Source organism: Narcine bancroftii, chromosome 8, assembly GCF_036971445.1.
Source record: "Narcine bancroftii isolate sNarBan1 chromosome 8, sNarBan1.hap1, whole genome shotgun sequence".
Taxonomy (NCBI): Eukaryota; Metazoa; Chordata; class Chondrichthyes; order Torpediniformes; family Narcinidae; genus Narcine; species Narcine bancroftii.
Genome location: NC_091476.1, coordinates 164,038,626 through 164,055,220, shown reverse-complemented (window position 1 = coordinate 164,055,220; position 16,595 = coordinate 164,038,626). Strand labels below are relative to the sequence as shown.

The following is a 16,595-nucleotide window of genomic DNA, read 5'->3' as shown; positions in this document are numbered from 1 at the left end:
GTTAGAGAATCTTTAATGTTGATAAACGAACAATGAAGATGTGCAGTTGAACTTGTTGGATTATGTTTCTAAATTTAAAGATAGGTTACAAGTGTGGATTTTGTCTCAAGAGAATTTAGAAATGGCTCAGGAAAGCTCAAGTGAGGAATTTTAAGGTGGAGTAAAGTTTTAATTTTGTTTTCAACACATGACAATCCTTTGAGAGCTAGATTTTCTGGACTGTACATAGTTAAATCAAAACTGAATGATGTTAACTATGTTAACACTCCAGATCGAAGAAATAAAACTCAGGTTTGTCACATAAATATGTTGAAACCTTATTATGAGGATAAGTGGAAAACAATCTATATCTGAGGTGTTAGTTGTTGACAGGGTTGAGGAAGTTATGGATCATAAGATTATGGAACCAGATTCTTGTGAAGGTAACCTTAAAGTAATCATGATTCCTGTGCACCTGTCTAACTCAGAAAATTTGGAGGAAAAGTTAGGCCATCTTAAGTCACAAGAACTGATCAGTTGAGGGAATTAATTTTGAAATATACAAATTTGTTACCTGATGTGCCAAAAGGGACATCAGTGATTTATCATGATGTAGACGTGGTAGAAGCAAGTCCCATAAAACAACACCCATATAGAATAAACATTTAGAAGAGTAAAATCATGGATCAGGATATATTGAAAAATGATATTATTAGACCTTCGAACTCAGATTGGAGTTCTCCTTGTATTCTGGTACTGAAACCAGATGGAACTTTTAGGTTCTGTACAGATTACAGGAAGGTTAATTCAGTAACTAAAACAGATGTTTATCCTATTCTGAGAATAGATGACTGTATTGATAAAATTGGCAAAGCTGAATTTCTTACTAAGTTGGATTTGTTGAAGGATTACTGGTGTGTGCCTTTAACTGAGAGAGGAAAGAATATTTTGGCTTTTGTATCTCCATTCAGTTTATATGAGTATAATGTGTTACCTTTTGGCATGAGGAATCCCCCAGCAACATCCCAACATTCGGTAATCCAATGGTGAATTCCTACCATTGCTTATATTGATGACTTAGTCACAAAAACTGATACATGGGAAGAACATCTAAGGGAATTGGACAAATTGTAAGATTATCCAAAGCAAACTTGACTGTTAATTTAGCAAACAGTCAATTTATAAATGCCACTTGGGTCATGGCAGAGTTGCACCTTTTCAGCCTAAGGTGAATGCAATTTCTGAGTTTCCTATTCCCAATGGCAAGAAAGCAGTGAGAAGGTTTTTTAAGGAATGGCAGGTTATGATAGGAAATTTTGCAGAGGTTGTTCTTCCTTCAACCAATCTTTTGAAGAAAGGGGAGAAATTTGTGTAGACGAAAGTTTGTCAGACAGCTTAGGAAAATTTAAAGAAGATGCTATGCCATTGCCCTGTGGTTAAAATCTCCTGTTGTTGACAGACCATTTTCTTTAGCAGTGGATGCCAGTGAGGTGCAGGTGCAGTTTTATTATAAAAACATAATGAAATTGACCATCCAGTTGCCTACTTTTCAAAATAATTCAATCTTCATCAAAGGAACTATTCCACTATTGAGAAAGAACTGTTGTCTATAATATTAGCTCTGCAGCATTTTGATGTATATCTTGGTACCTCTCAAGAACCAATTGTGATATTTACTGGACCACAAACCTCTGGTGTTTTTGAAGAATAAAAACAGAAGATTGTTAAACTTGATTTTAATATTACAAGAAAATAATCTGCAAACTAATCATATCAGAGATACATATAATGTGATAGCAGATTGTTTCTCAAGATGTTAAAATTGGTTATGTATAGAAATATACTCTTAACATTGGGTTACTTTATTGTAACATGTTTTAGATTGTACATTGTTATCTCTTTAGTGATCTTAAAGACAGTTTAGTTTTAACTGAATTTTAACTCATGAGTTTGAAGGGGAAAGTGTGACAGAATATAGATATGTTTTTGGGAGATAAATTGGGGTCCTCTGGGCTCATAACAATAGGAAGGGTGTGGAATATCTAGAGATGGTGCAAAGGAGATTTACCAGGATATTGTCTGGATTTGAAAATAAGTCTTATGATGCAAGGTTAGCAGAGCTAAGAGTTTTATCTTTGGAATGTAGAAGGATGTGACTTAATAGAGATCTACAAGATTCTGGGAGGCATAGATAAGGTAGGCAGCCAGTACCTTTTTCCCAGGGTGGGCATAGCAAATACCAGAGGACATCTGTACTAAGTGAAGGGAGGAAAGTTTAGGGAGACATCAGGGGTAGGTTTTTTTTTACACAGAGATGTGGGTGCCTGGAATGCCTTGCCAGGGTGGTAATGGAGGCTGAAACATTAGGAGCATTTAAAAGACTCTTTGACAGGCACATTTTTTTTTTCCTTTAAATTTTATAAATCTAGTCATGCAGCATGATAACAGGCCATTTCAGCCCACAAGCCCACGCTGCTCAATTACATCCAATCAACCTGCGCCCCCAGTACGTTTCGAACGGTGGGAGGAAACCAGAACCCCCCCCCACAGACACAGGGAGAATGTACAAACTCCTTATAGACAGTGCGGGATTCAAACCCTGATCCTGATCACTGACTCTGTATCACCGTTGAGCCAACCGCTACACTAACCGCGCCGCTCACATGGATGAAAGGAAAGTAGAGTGTTACATGGTAAGCAGGATTTCATGCAGTTAGTTTGGTAGGAATATATAGGTTGGCACAACATTGAGGGCTGAAGGGCCTGCACTACGTCGTAGTGTTGAAATAATGTGGGCAGATAGAATAAACTGGTTTACCATGGTAGGAGAATTTGTTTAAAAAATGGAAACCTTTCATTTATATTTTTTCAATCCCTATCCTGGTTATAAAAAAAAACATTTCTTCAGTAACTGCAAATTTTTCATTAAAATCAGAAAATGTGCATTTTTATGTTGATCATGAGGAAAATCAGGAAACCGATAATTCCCAACATGATCTTGGTCGATAAAGCAAACCCTGCAGTACCTTTCAAAAAAGAGGGAAAAAAAAATCAGTAACTTGTGAAGTACATTTGGTGCAAATTCACAGATGACATCATTGAGCCTTGAGTTTATGAATAAAATTATTTCTCTGCCACTACATCCCACCTGCCTGTGGCAGGAGACTATCTGATAGGGGGTTACAGAAGCATGAATATATACGGCAACAGATTCAGCCAATTGAAAATGGATTAATTCTTATTCCATTCACACTCCTCCAGATGAATAATAACAAAACTCATTGCACTTAATGCTAAAATCATCCTTTCGGCCAATCAATTATTCTAAGAAGTGGTCAAAATGCAATGTTGATTTCAAACCAAGTGGGCCATAACACTGGACAACAAAGATTTTGCTTCCTGAACACTTGTGGGTGTATTTTATGGATTATACTGATCATGAAAATCACCTTAACATATTCTTATAATGAACCATCTTTTTGGATATAACCTATTTTGTGATGTTTTTTCATATTTTAAGTGTACTGGTATATTGTCCTCAAAGCAAACTATTTTGGTCAGTCCAAGCATGACTGGGTGGCACAGTGCAGGTGCGAAGCAAATATTGTCTTAGGCCTGGGCATGTTTTGTCAGGATAGGTGCAGGTGGGTTATAAAAGCCACTCACATATACAGATGTTGTGCATTACATTGATAGAGATTGAACCCATGTTTTTAGTAAAAGCACTCTATAATGCTGGAGGAACTCAGCCAGTCTTTCAGCATCCATAGGAGGTAAAGATATACTGCTAACGTTTCAAGCCTGAGCCTTTCTTCAGGGAATAAGCAGGATGAGCCAAAAGCAAGAAGTCTTAGAATTCAGACAATGCTGCCTGGGAAAGTAGTCCAGGCCACCAAAGGGTGTTAATTGGATATAAGGGAAGAGGTGAGAATTCATCATGTCTATCCTCCTTCTTCAAACAACATGGCTTTCCCTCTGCCACCATCAACTCGGCACTCACCCGCATATCCTCCATTACCTGCACATCTGCTCTGGCCCCCTCCACCCCCACACACAAGGACAGAATTACTCTTGTCCTCACTTACCAACCCATCAGCCTCCGCATCCAACACATCCTCCTCCACCATTTCTCCCAATTACCTTGTGATCCCACCACCAGACACCTATTTCCCCCTCCACCTTCTAGAGGGACTACTCCCTCTGTGGCTTTGTTGTCCACTCCTCTCTCCCCACCAATCGTCCCCTTGATACTACCCCCGTGACTGCAGGAGATGCTCCACTTGCACCCACACCTCCTCGCTCACCACCATTTGGGGCCCCCAAACAGTTCTTCCAAGTGAAGCGACATTTCACTTGTGAATCTGCAGGGGTCATCGACTGCATCCAGTGCTCTCATTGTGGTCTCTACTGGGAGATTGCTTTGATTAATTACCTCGTCTCCATCCAGCACAATAGCATAGATCTCCCAGTGACCACCCATTTCAATTCCCCATCCCATTTCCTTGGTCTCATGAACTGCCAGATTGAGACCACCCGCAGACTAGAGGAACAACACCTCATCTTCTGCTGGGCACCTGCCAACCAGATAGCATTAATGTTGATTTCTCTGACTTTCATTAAACCACCCCTCCCTCATTTCTTCCCCCATCCCTTTCCCCACTTGTGTCTCCCTTCCCTGTTTCCCTTTGCACAGACTTGATAAATTCTAACCTCTCCCCTTATATCCAATCAAAACCTTTTATTGGTCTGGATTCCTCCCCCAGCCACCATTGTCTGAATTCTGAAATTTCCTGCTTCCTGCTCACCTGGCTTATTTCTTGAAGAAGGGCTCAGGCCCGAAACATTGGCAATATATCTTTGTCTCCTGTGGATGCTGAAAGATCGGCTGAGTTTCTCCAGCATTTTGATGTGTTTTACTACAGTCACAGCGTCTGCAGATTTTCATCTTGAATGCATGTTAATGCACATGTTCTTTAGGCAATAGCATGGTGGGTGTACTTAACAATAGGATTTATTGTCTTCAAGAAGATTCAGAACAGCAGAAATGTCTTGTCAATATCACAATAGTTGCAATACTTCTGTTACATTTCTCCTGAGTATACCCTTAAGGGTTAATGATGCAGCATGACTACACTTAATAAGAGATCCTATGAGCTCTACTTCAATTGTAAATTTGGTGACTAAGACAAACTCTGGTCTCTTACATTTATTGTGCAATGTTCAGTCAATCTGAGAGTTTGGCTCAGAAGTACATATAACATTTAAATATGTTAAATTCAATAAAGTTAATGTTTATCCAATTTCCTATGTGATACAACAAATCTAAAATCATCTTTGTATTCAGTTTGAAGATGTCTATCATAATTCCCAATTTCTTTTCAGAAAGCAAGTCATTTGAAAAAATATGTTGTCCACTGTCCTTATTCATCTTCATCAATCCCAAATGGGTGCTGTTTGCATGCTGTGTCACTCTGAGTCTCTGACACCTTTCCATGTACTCTTGTAACCCATATCAGAACCTCCTGGGGTACTTGATATCCCAGTTATGAAGCTTCTATTGAAACTTTAATTTCAGTAGACATCCCTTCTCCAAGTGAACTCCAAATAATGTTCACTTTGCTGTGGGATTAAATAAAATCTTTCTGATATTATTAAATTCAACGCAATAGGTGGCCTATATTTCATAATTTGTCAAATTTTAAAACTGGCTCTGTGGGCTAAATCAATAGAAAAAAAAATGTTTTATCAATGGACTGAAGCGTGGTGATAAAATGTTCAGGTGGTATGATTCCTCCATTGATATAGGTGATGAATGTTTTTGATACGTATGCCCAAGAACCATCTGCTATTCCGATGGCAGTGAACCCTAGTGCAGCAATAAAACTCTGAGCAGCGGAAATGGCACAAACTGGAAAGAAAATAGTCCATTTATTTCCAAGCCCTGCATAACTCATTAAGCATTGATTTATAATAATTTTCCCCTCCCTTTCTTCCTCTATCGATGGTGTTGGTTCATGACTGAGTGTAATTCTATGGGAGATGTCAGCTTCAGCCCATTTACTGTGATTGGATGAAGCTAATGCAGTTCTTCTCTCCTGGTCTGGTACAGTTTCATATGATCCTGATTTCAACATGGTAAGGAAAATTATTGCACGGAACAGATTGATGAAAGTGATTACAAACAAATAATCCTATTGGGAAACTCCGTTTGAAGTCAAGAAGATGGAAATCATTTACAAATTATGGATTTTAATTTAGCACCTTTTCCTAAAATACAAGTGATCATTCAACCCACCAAGGCTCTGCTGACTTTCAGAGCATCCCCATCAATCTTATTCCCTTACTTATTTCCCTGTAATCTCTCTTTCATGTGCCCATCAATCTCAAACTGATTATCCCACCACCCACCTGTGCAAAGGGTTTCATTTACAGTGGCCAGTCAGTCCACCAGTCTGCAAGTGAACCACGAAGGTCTGCAGATATGCTAGAGGAACTCAGCCGCTCTTGCAGCATACCCTGAGGAAGGGCTCAGGCCTGAAACATCAGTACATCTTAACCTACTCTGCAAGACCGGGTGAGTTCCTCCAGCATTTCTGTGTTTAGCCTACCACTCTGCACCTCGTTGGGACTACATCTTAACCTACTCTGCAAGACCAGCTGAGTTCCTCCAGCATTTCTGTGTTTAGCCTACCACTGCACCTCGTTGGGTCTACATCTTAACCTACTCTGCAAGACCAGCTGAGTTCCTCCAGCATTTCTGTGTTCAGCCTACCACTCTGCACCTCGTTGCGAGGAAAGCAGAGCACTGGAGGGGAAACCATCCAGTCACAAAGAAATAATGTGGACTCCACACATTCAAAATTTGAGATCAAGATTGAACAGAAGAGACTTGGACTCTTCCACCCATGGGAGATTTGTCCGAAAATAACAGTGAATGGATTATTTATTAAACTGATTAAAATGATTTAAAGCAGAGTTCACATGTATGTTGGCAAACAATGAACAATTTGCCACTCCCCAAGCAGTGAACACTCATGGAAGTTGCTAAATATATTTTTCCTGGGAAATAAATGTACCAAAAATACAAGTTCAACCCACATGAAATGCTTATAGTCAATTCTATTGGCTAAAAATGGCATTATTACATGTTAAGTCCCAATGAGACCTGAAGGATGTGACAGTAATTGACAATTAATTTCGTGCTGACAGTTTAATGATGAAGCATAACTAAGAACCAACACATTCAGTACAATTAAAAAGCTAAATAGGATTTTTGAGGAGACATTCTGAGTGCAGAATGCACAATGGGTAACGACATCTTTTGGAACTGGGTTTTTTTGGGGAAGGACCACAGTCTAGGGTCCTGCCACTACCAAGCACTGAGTGGGGCTGACAACAGAGGGAAAGCCGATGGGGAAGGTGGGGGAGTAATGAAAAGGGGCCACAGTAGTGTCACTGGTGAAACATAGCAAATTAGAGGATTAATGTTACAATGCACAGCAATGAAATGTATTTATGAATATGACACTGGGGATGCAGCAAGACTGTTGCACTATTTTCCTTTGTATATAGTTTTATTGTGCATGAAGTTTAGTTTTGGAAAAATAATACCCCCTTTGAGGAGTGGAAACTGGTGGGGAAGCCCCTCCCAGAATGCAAGGATGTATCATCTCAGCAGCCATCTGAGTGGCAATGGTGACATGTTATGAAAGTGACGTAACATTGACCTCCATTTTCCACTAGCCACCCCCCCCCCCCCCCCATTTTCACCTCCTTTCCTTCAGCTCTGTCTCTCTTCCCTTTTCCCTCTGTCTCCTTTACCCCAGCTTTGCATTCACAGGGCCACCTGCTCCCCCAATCAATTCTCCCCACCCTCTCTCCTGGCCTACTCTCCATATCCAATTAACACCTTTTGTCTATTGGTCTGTACTCTTTCCCCCCCCCCCCACCTTTCTTTTAATTCAGATGCCTGCCTGCTTTTACTCGCACCTCGAAGAAAGGCTAAGGCCCGAAACGTGGTTATATTTCTTTATCTCCTATGGGAGACCTGTTGAGTTTCTCCAGCATTTCTGTGCTTTTACTACAATCACAGTGTCTGCAAATCTTTGAGTTTCACAGAAGCCTGACTGAATAGACCAAATAGCAACAAGAATGTGTTGAGTGAATGAGACTAAGATTGTAAGGAGCCTTTGCACTATGTTTTATTTGCATATATTTTCATGGCAAATAAATTAATGTTTGAAATTTTAAAAATTCCCTTGAAAATATGTTGTGCCCCAAGTCGCACCTTTTCAGTTATTGAGATGCTAAACTAACGAAACACTAGGGGGTGATAGATACATTTGAAAAGATGTGATAAAATAGCAGTAACTCACAAATTGAAAATATGATTTATCTGACACTTAGAACGTCATTTTTCTCTTGCATCAGAATTCGATGTAGAACAAGGATTCAGTTCTTGTGCCGGATTTAATTAAAGATTGGATGCAGTGAATGGTGGGTAACGGATATGGCCACAATTGAGCATTCGACTCAAAATCGACTGCTGTATCTGCTCCAACAAAATTTACACGTTCAAAAGATTCAATTAACTCTTAAGACATTTGAATTTATGAAGGGGCCATGAAACTCTGTGCCATCTTTTTCTGTAAATATTACTTTTCTGGGTGTTGGGTGATAACTTTGAATGTTTCTGAGAACTGACCTAAGATTTAATGCAGTGGTTCTCAACCTCTCTCTTTCCACTCACATCCTACTTTATTAAGTAATCCTTATGCCATCGGTGCTCTTTGATTAGTAAGGGATTGCTTAAGGTGGCACGTGAGTGGGAAGGGAAGGTTGAGAATCACTGCTCTAGACCCAATTGTTACTGAAATATTTTGCTTGAGAAAAATTGCCATTGGCCCATTTCCTTTGGAGTTATGAAACCGTGGGCATAATGAATCAATTAGGAACAATTAAAACAGTGGTTTTCAAATCTTTTTCTTCCCACCCACATCCCACTTTAAGCAATCCCTTACTAATCATAGAGCACCCGGGGCAAAGGGAATACTTAAAGTGGTATGTGGGTGGAAAGAAAAAAGTTGAAAACCACTGATTTAACACTGTCAGCATTTGACAGTGTAGTGAAAAGGATCTTTCTGCCTAGTGAAAACTAGATCCTGGCATCATGAATTAATTGTTACTAATAAACTCAAGAAAAGTTTTGTTCACCCACCAGAGTGATGAGGATGTGGTGTTTGATATAATCAAAGGATTCATGAAGAGAATGGGAGATGCATTATGTGTAACCACTTTATATTTTTGTGTTCCAATCATCCATCTCCCACTTCTCTTCATTGAGTTTAGCAATGAGCATCCTGAACAGTGAATATTGCATTATGCTTGATCTTACATGGTGTATTCCTACATTGTTATGAGTTTTTGAGTTATTTGTTAAAGTACAGTGTCCATTAGATTGTTAGATAAATCCCATTACATTACTTTCTCAAAATTCTTCTTCAATGCTAATTTTAATCTCAACATATCCATGAGATCGGCAGGCACACATTTCACGCTCAGTTTAAGTTTAGTCTCAATTGACTTCCGTGGAGAGTAAAGTAAACTAGGATACAAACAGAATTTCCAATTTGATTGAGTTCAAGGAACTTAATTGTCTGAATGAGCTGCTTTACTCTTTACTTAAATCATTCCAGGTGCTATTATTTAGATAAATTTAAACAACTCAGTCACTGTTCACTTTTGCAAATGATTATCTGAACAGATGAAAATGATTATTGTAGCATGTTTTATCATCACTTTGTTGAGTGGGAAGGGAAAACTTGGTGATTCTAAGAACAATGAGTCTGGACACAGGTTGAACACTGAAAGGATCTTCACTAAGGGGACTTCAATTGGGATAACATACTAATACTCTCAATCACAAAACACTAGTATATTCTGTCACGTTGGACTTAACACTACCAACACTAGCAACTGTTTACACTCATAAAACACAATATAATCAGTCACTTCAAACTTGGCAGTACTGATACCAGCAATTGTTTACACTTATGGTACAACCCACTCACATTGGACTTAACACAACCGATACTAGCAACTGTGTTCAGATTTATAACAATATACTACCCATGTTTGAAAGCAGGCTGCTGCTCTGAACATAGCTTTTGTAGGGAGATAGCAGATATTTGTAATAAGCACAGGGTTGTGATAGTGGGAGATTTTAATTTTCCAAATATAGATTGAGAAACCCATTCTGTGAAGGGCTGGATGGATTGGAATTTGTAAAATGTGTGCAGGATAGTTTCTAGAGCAATACGTAGAGGTACCGACTAGAGAAGGGGCAGTGTTGGATCTACTGTTGGGGAATGAGATAGGTCAGGTGACGGAGGTATGTGTTGGGGAGCAATTCAGGTCCAGCGATCATAGTGCCATGAGCTTCAATGTAATTATGGAAAGGGATAGATCAGGAACTAAGATTTAGGTTTTCGAGTGGGGAAAACCTAGATTTGAGGAGATGAGAGAGGATTTACAAGGAGTGGATTGGGACAATTTGTTTTATGGGAAGGATGTAGTAGAGAAATGATCTTTTAAAAGTGAGATTTTGAGGGTACAAAATCATTATGTTCCTGTCAGGATAAAAGGCAGAGTCAAAAGTTTGAGAGAGCCATGGTTTTCAAGGGATATTGGAAACTTGGTTTGAAAAAAGAGGGAGACAGACCTACAATAAATATAAGAAACAAGGAATAAAGGAGATGTGTGGAGAATACATTGAATGTAAAAAGAATCTTAAGAAAGAAATAAGAAAAACTAAAAGAAGGTACGAGGTGGCTACAGCAAACAGTGAAAATATATCCAAAAGGTTTCTATAAATATGTTAATAGCAAAAGGAGAGTGAGGGACAAAATTGGTCAATTAGAGTATCAGTATAGACAACTGTGTGTGGAACCAAATGAGATAGGGGAGATTTTGAACAAGTTATTTTCTTTGGTGTTCACTAAGGAGAAGGATATTGAATTGTGCAGGGTAAAGGAAGCAAAGAGGGTAAATTTGGAAACTCTAGTGATTAAGAAAGAGGAAGTACTGGAGCTTTCAAAGCATATAAAGGTGGATAAGTCTCCAGGTCCCGACGGGTTTATCCCCAGGTCTTTGAGAGAAGTTAGCGAGGAAATAGCAGCGGCTCTGACAGTGATTTTTCAAATGTCATTAGAGATGGGTATAGTGCCGGAGGATTGGCGTATTGCTAATATGGTTCCTTTGTTTAAAAAGGGTTCGAGGAGCAAGCCTAGCAATTATTGGCCTGTAAGTTTGACATCTGTGGTAGGTAAATTAAAGCATTCTTAGAGATAATATATATAATTATCTGGAGAGACATGGTCTGATCAGGAACATTCAACATGGGTTTGTGCGTGGAAGGACACGTTTAGCCAATCTTATTGAATTTTTTTAAGAAGTGACTAGGAATGTTGATGAGGGGAAAGCAGTGGATGCTGTCTATATGGACTTCAGTAGGACCTTCGATAAGGTTCCGCATGGAAGATTAGTTAGGAAGGTTTAAGCATTAGGTATTAACTTTGGATTTACAAATGGATTCAACAGGGTCTGGAAGGAAGATGCCAGAGAATCATAGTGGATAGCTGTTTGTCAGGCTGGAGGCCGGTGACAAGCAGTGTGCCTCGGGGATCTACACTGGGTCCTTTGTTGTTTGTCATTTACATTAATGATCTGGATTATGGGGTGGTAAATTGGATTAGTAAATATGCGGATGATACAAAAATAGTTGGAATTGTGGATAATGAAGAAGGTTTTCAAAGATTGCAGAGGGATTTGGACTGTCTAGAAGAGTGGGCTGAAAGATGGCAGATAGAGTTTAATGCTGATATGTGAAGTGCTTCATTTTAGAAGGAATAATCAAAACAGGACATACATAGTAAATGGGAGGGCATTGAGGAATGCAGTGGAGCAGAAAGATCTAGGGCATCGTTCCCTGAAGGTAGAATTTCATGTGGATAAGGTGGTGAAGAAGGCTTTTAGTGTGCTGGCCTTGATAAATCAATGCCTAGAATACAGGAGTTGGGAAGTGATGTTGAGACTGTTCAAGTCATTGGTGAGGCCAAATTTGGAATACAGTATGCAGTTCTGGTACCGAATTATAGGAAGGATATCAACAAGGCAGAGAGAGTGCCGAGATTTACAAAAATGTTACCTGACTTTCAGAATCTAGATTACAAAGAAAGATTGAACAGATTAGATCTTTATTCCTTGGAGCGTAGAAGGTTGATGGTGAATTTGATGGAAGTATTTAAGATTATGAAGGGGGATAGATAGAGTTGATGTGGATAGGCTATTTTTCTCTTGAGGGTATGAGAGATTGAAACAAGAGGTCATGAGTTAAAAGTTAAGGGGAAAAAGTTTAGAAGTAACATGAAGGGGAACTTCTTCACTCAGACTGGTGGCTTTGTGAATGAGCTTCCAGGAGAAGTAGTGGCGACAGGTTCCAATTTGTCATTTAAGGAAAAATTGAATAGGTATATGGATGGGAGGGGAATAGAGGGTTATGGGCAAGGTGCAGGTAGTGGGACTCGAGGAGAGTACTTGGTTCGGTGTGGACTAGAAGGGCCGAGATGGCTTGCTTCCGTGCTGTAATTGTTATATGGTTATATATGGTTTTGAGAGCCGCAAACACACACTACACTTGTATTGCCTCTGGTTTGCTGTGTAATTGTGAAAAATTATTTCCATGATTGCTTTCAAACAAGTTATTGGAGTTAAAGAAGCCCAGGGATGTAGGTTAATTGGGCGTAAATTGGGTGGCACAGACTCGTGGGTCGAAATGGCCTGATTGTCTGCATTTTAAAAAAAATTAAATTGAATGGAGGCTGGCGTCAAGTGCAATGCACAGATATGCTGGAAAAACTCAGCAGGTCATGCACCATCTGCTGAAAGTAAAGGGTAACCAACATTTCAGGCCTGGGCCCTTCATCATGCATATACTAACAAGCCACTGTAAAGTTCCGATAGTAATCAGAGAGATTTCAAAAAATGTCGATTAGATAAAATTTGAGATCAAACCAAAGCATTAAACACAAATGCAGGAAACTGCGCTCTTACGTGCTCCTATTGCAACCAAGACAGTCTTAGAACATAGTGATCCATCCACTGTAAAGCAAAGGGTACCACAGAATTAGTAGGCCACATGAAACAGAGAATTATGTACACTTTACACTTATTTTATTGAGAGCAATGCACATTTATGTACTATATTGTAACAAAATATATCAAAGAATTCATGATCTGAAATGTATTCACTGAAGCTCTGGGAAAAGTTATATGTGAAGTAGCAGAAGGCTATAATCAATAAAAAGATTTTAAGGAATTTTGATGAATGGTAATTAATCTGAAATATTGTCTGTTTTCTCCTCCACAGATATTGCTTTACCTATTCAGTATTTCCAACATGTTCCAATTCCCAACATCTAAAGTGCTTTCATTTTGCATGGATACTTTTTGAAAAAGGTAATTAAACAAAATGAATATACTTAAGGTTAATGGTTCATGGTTAATGGTTCTGAGGAGCAAAGTTTTAGGATGCAAAAGATCTTTGAGCTGGAAAGTGTGCACATTGAACATTAAGACAGGGAAAGGCAGGCCCATGAACTGTGACCCATTGTCACACACCAAACTTAATACAGTAAAATCTCTTTTATCCAATATATCACTATATATTTCGGCAAATAAGTTGACCCTCAGATAAGTTAAATCCCCATTTTCATGGTTTTATCATACATCAATTCGACATCCCCCATCACCCCCCACAATTTTCTGCAAGGAATGTGCCGGTGCCTCCCAGCAACTGCCCAGACTTTGCTACAACACTCCAATCGCCAAGTAACAAATCTGTAAATTCTTTCTTCTTTGGCTTGGCTTCGCGGACGAAGATTTATGGAGGGGGTAAAAAGTCCACGTCAGCTGCAGGCTCGTTTGTGGCTGACAAGTCCGATGCGGGACAGGCAGACACGATTGCAGCGGTTGCAAGGGAAAATTGGTTGGTTGGGGTTGGGTGTTGGGTTTTTCCTCCTTTGCCTTTTGTCAGTGAGGTGGGCTCTGCAGTCTTCTTCAAAGGAGGTTGCTGCCCGCCAAACTGTGAGGCGCCAAGATGCACGGTTTGAGGCGTTATCAGCCCACTGGCGGTGGTCAATGGGGCAGGCACCAAGAGATTTCTTTAGGCAGTCCTTGTACCTTTTCTTTGGTGCACCTCTGTCACGGTGGCCAGTGGAGAGCTCGCCATATAATACAATCTTGGGAAGGCGATGGTCCTCCATTTTGCAAGCAATAAACCCTTGCTTTTGACCAGGAAGATGCCAAACAGAGCTGGGTCCAAGTCTTCGGCATCAGCTGTAGCCAGAGTCAGCAAACGGCGACTCCGTTCTCCACATTGGGTGCGGTGCCGTCCGCATCGAAGAAGTTGCCTCGCTCCCCAAGTGTCCTCGGTGCGGGAGCCATGGCTCCCAGGCAGGAGCAAGGACCGCGGGCTCTACAATTGCAAAACGTCTGGGTGGGTTATGGGGGTCCCTGGCAATGACGAGGTGTCAGGGAGCGGCGGCACAGCGGGGTTGGGAGGTACTTCTGGGTCATCTTATATGCCAAATATACGTTGAGCTGTGTTTTGAGTTGAGGTTAAGGTCTCATTTTTGTATCTGGTGTTTAAGTCAACGCCTGATTTTCTGAGTGCTTTTTGAGGGTTTCAGGGCTCGACTTAAATGCCAAAATATACAACCTCAAGCAACCAGCAAAAAAATTGTTGAAAATAAAGGGGTAAAAATTCTCAAAGGTTAAAATTAGTGCACCTCACCATTAGTTCTCCATTCACACAATATGGAATCTCAAGCAAGCAGGAAATTCACTTATCCAGCACGTACCAATCCCCATAGATTGGGGATTTTACTGTATATCCACCCTTTTTCCAACATCCATTAATACCTGTGGCTCAGTGAAATATGTCAAGCTCAGATAAAAAACTAAGATCGACCATCAATAACTTGGAGGATGGGAGTTCTAATTTTTTACCACCATTTTGCCTTCCCTCACTTCTGAAATGCCTGGCTCTTTTTTACATTATGGTCCTTGGATTCTATAACCAGTGAAAATAATTTTCTGTTACCTTTATAAATAGTCAGTTTATTTCTTTACTTCTAAGAAATCTCACCATTATAAAGACAGTAAAATTCCTGTTATCCTGATTTCATTCAACTGGCAGCCTCAAGCAACCACCAAAAAAAATTGCAGAAAATAAATAGGTAAAAAAAATGAAAGTTTAAAATTGGTGCCCCCTAGTGGTCAGTTCGCGAATCTATACAACACGCAATCTCAAGCAACCGGCAAATTCATTTATCTGGCATACCCATAGGTGCTGGATAATGGGAGTTTTATTGTATAGTCACTTCTTGTAATCCAACTCTGTGCAGATATCATACTGGGCTGCATAGTTAGTGTAGCGATTAGTGTGACGCTATTACATCACCAGCATTCTGGGTTTGAAGCCAGTGCTGTCTGTAAGGAGTTTGTACATTCTCCCTGTGACATCTGGGTTTTTCATTGGTGCTCCTGTTTCCTCTCACCTTTCAAAACAGGTTACTTGCATGAGCTTCATGGGCCAGAATTGTGCTGTATTGTTAAAATTAAATGAAACAAAATTAAATTAAATTTGCTATTCATTTTCTCTATCTTTGCTTATCTGCTTAACATGTTACTGTATCTGTTTAACTTAAACTTATTCTGCATTTTTTTGGATAATGGCATTCTACTCAATTTGTTTCAATCACATATTGGGATATTTTGGGAAAATCTGGGAGAAAGGAAGATGGGAGAAAGATGGAATGGCAAATGAGTTTGAATTTGCCTTTCAAACCCTTGTTATAATTATTCATTCCATGGGAACTCAGTCCATTGATTTCACCATCCATTCCATACAGCTCCAACACACCACAAGAAGCAATGGATCAATTCATCAAGCTTAACCTCACGTTGTCTCTGAACCCTGTGGTATTAATAGTTTAGAATGACAAGACTACCAGCATTATGGAAAGACCCTCAACAGGAAATAACCCTCCACCATCATGATTTGGACACATACAGCCATTCTTTATCATGGCCAGATGGACATCTGGGAATTCCTCACTGAAAGATGCAGTCACCAAAAAAAAGAAGACTCCAGGTGTTTAGAGAGAAGACAGGTGGCCAATCATTCAAATATAATTCTATTTTGTTGAGTGTTTTATCTTCTGAGAACCAATTAACAAATATATACTTGAGTAGCTAAAAAAAAAAGAAGCGGCTTTGGTTCTTTCCTTTATCTATGACATGCAGCAATAGATTATAATGACTCACCAGTTGAGAAACTGCAGGCTAGTATTATTAAGGCCAGACAATGCATTTTGATTTTACTTGCTGACCAAATAATGTGTGCAGGTAAGACCGTGAGAAAATTCCTTCTTCTTCTGAAATGAAGACCAGCAATATATAACATGTCAGAAGGTTCTATCTTATAGGGCATTAAAAAAAACAAGAGTGAAAATGAAATGTTTCAAGTTTCTACGTTGCAAGTGGTATGCCATTTT

The 16,595-nt window shown here is 39.6% G+C and overlaps 1 protein-coding gene across 2 annotated transcripts in view; it reads left to right on the top strand.

Annotated features, from left to right (window-relative positions):
* Positions 1 to 16,595, top strand: part of smim12 (small integral membrane protein 12) — a 33,498-nt gene that overhangs the window by 10,482 nt on the left and 6,421 nt on the right. The window contains exons 3-4 of one of the 2 annotated variants that reach the window (XM_069895775.1): positions 13,406 to 13,494; positions 15,951 to 16,541. The gene's annotated coding sequence lies outside the window, so the exon portion shown is untranslated. Of the gene's footprint in view, positions 1 to 13,405; positions 13,495 to 15,950; positions 16,542 to 16,595 lie in introns of those variants that run through there. The other variant, XM_069895774.1, reaches the window with a different exon arrangement.